Genomic DNA, 2,269 nt, shown 5'->3' with positions numbered 1-2,269 from the left:
TATAATATATATAATCATATAGTATATAATTTTTTTTAATAAAACAACTATTATTATTTTATTCCTAATATATTATTTTCTTTATTCTCCTCTTCCTCTTCGCGAACGTGCGATAACGGGTGGGACCGCGGGGTGGGACGGTGGGGCCCGTGCGCAATGTGAGGGACGCGAGCATTGCTGCGGCGGCGGCGGCGAGCGCGAGCGCGATTCCCTCTTCCCCGCGACACCCGCATCACCGACGCGGTTCCCCTCTTCCCGCGGACCAACAACGCGGTTTCTCCGTCCCCGCGCACCCACGACGCGGTTCCCCCGCCCCCGCGGTCAGGCCAGCTGGCGCGAGCAGCTTTCCGCGGCTTCCCCCTCCCCGCGGACCCCGGATCAGACCGTGAACGTTCTGAGCGACTTTCCCCTCCCAGCGGATTTCCTGTCGACCCCCCTGCTCCTCACCCCCCCTCGGAGCTCCTGGTTCAGAACCGGCCTATTACAGCTACTCGTATCGTATCTGTTGATCGACTGACTTGTCGCATCGATCCCGAGACTCTTTTTATAGAGAATCGAATCTGTGGATTCGACTTCCTATTGGTGAGTCCCGGGAGAGGGGAGATGAATTTCGTCGTAGACGACCGGATGACCTAAACAAACAGATCGATATCTTTTTCCCTTTGAATACATATTTGCGTAGTCTACTACTGGCGACAGTGAAAGAGACTCATCTAATTCGCATATTTGTGTCGTCTACTGGCGACAGTAATAGAGACACGTCATCCGGTTTCGTGTACGGTAGAATGATTTATGTGTATCAGATGTTTATACATAACATCGTTGAATGGGATGGAAGAAACGAAGACAAATGCTAAAGTTGATGAAACTACCATACGCTATATTTTGGTTACATTATATGTTGTGATGGAATAGTTGTATTCTTAGAAAAAAATTATAACAATTATTTAATGATAAAAAATATTATATAATTCATTGAATCGCTTCAAATGCTTTCATCTATTTACAAATTGGTACAAACCTCACACGAAGTGGATGACTTGGGTGAAGTGTAATACCGGCTTCTAGCCGAAGATTTTTTAAATAATCGACGGGTTCCAAATAGAAATTGTTTATTAGAGGGACTGTTATTGCTTTTATTTGCATCATAGCAAATCGTTGACCTACAATAAATATAATAAATATTACAATTTGTTTATATATGAGATTTAAGGCGATCCTAAACTCGTCTGTTTTATCGATCGAACGCGATTATTTTCCAAAACAAAATAAACATAATTAAAGGCAACAGACATTAAAAAATCCTTCTCCACGATTAAAGTATAGGCATCATTATAGTTCCGGCTAGTAGAGGTTATGCTGAGAACGCAAAAAATTTATAAAATTTACATCTCCGTTACCTCTTCTTAGTCCAACATGGCGTCTAGAGCTGTCATATGTGCCAATATTTGCTTCGTACAACAATTTGGCAGTTTGTTGGTACAAAATGATACCAGCCGGAACTACGAATTACATGTGCAAACAATGTTGAGTTTATAAAATTAGGCTTGGATGCCTAATAAAAAAGATGTATGTTCTTGAAAATTTGTTATCCCCCTTAAAGGGATCCTAAACCCGAGATCAAACTCCAAAAATTCGCTGTTTTATCGACGATTTGTGAGTATGTATGCGTGCGATATTGACATAGTAGTGTGTAGTGATGTGTTCATGTTTACTACCATATCTATATCTCACGCACACATCGTAACAAATTTTCAAAAACATACATCTTTTTTATTAGGCATCCAAGCCTAATTTTATAAACTCAACATTGTTTGCACATGTAATTCGTAGTTCCGGCTGGTATCATTTTGTACCAACAAACTGCCAAATTGTTGTACGAAGCAAATATTGGCACATGTGACAGCTCTAGACGCCATGTTGGACTAAAAAAAGGTAACGGAGATCTAAATTTTATAAATTTTTTGCGTTCTCAGCATATCCTCTATCAGCCGGAACTACAATGATGCCTATAATTTAATCGTGGAGAAGGATTTTTTAATGTCTGTTGCCTTTAATTATGTTTATTTTGTTTTGGAAAATAATCGCGTTCGATCGATAAAACAGATGACTTTAGGATCGCCTTAAAAAAGTATGGCTTACCGATACAACTACGTGGTCCAGCACTGAATGGTATATACGAATACGGATGACGATTTCGGATCTTCTCAGGCAAAAATCTATCCGGGTCAAATATCTCTGGATTTGGCCAAAAATTAGGATCTCTATG

The 2,269-nt window shown here is 40.6% G+C and overlaps 1 long non-coding RNA gene across 1 annotated transcript; it reads right to left on the bottom strand.

Annotated features, from left to right (window-relative positions):
- Positions 1-930: 930 nt before the first annotated feature.
- On the bottom strand, positions 931-2,263 carry LOC105448754. Its single transcript, XR_974274.1, has 2 exons — positions 2,143-2,263; positions 931-1,163 (listed from the first exon to the last, which is right to left on the bottom strand). It is a non-coding gene; the product is annotated as an uncharacterized LOC105448754 (long non-coding RNA).
- Positions 2,264-2,269: the final 6 nt, after the last annotated feature.

The sequence above is a fragment of the Wasmannia auropunctata genome, unplaced genomic scaffold (genome assembly GCF_000956235.1).
Source record: "Wasmannia auropunctata unplaced genomic scaffold, wasmannia.A_1.0 LD336078.1, whole genome shotgun sequence".
NCBI classification, from domain to species: domain Eukaryota; kingdom Metazoa; phylum Arthropoda; class Insecta; order Hymenoptera; family Formicidae; genus Wasmannia; species Wasmannia auropunctata.
This window is presented reverse-complemented; position numbering and strand designations above follow the sequence as displayed.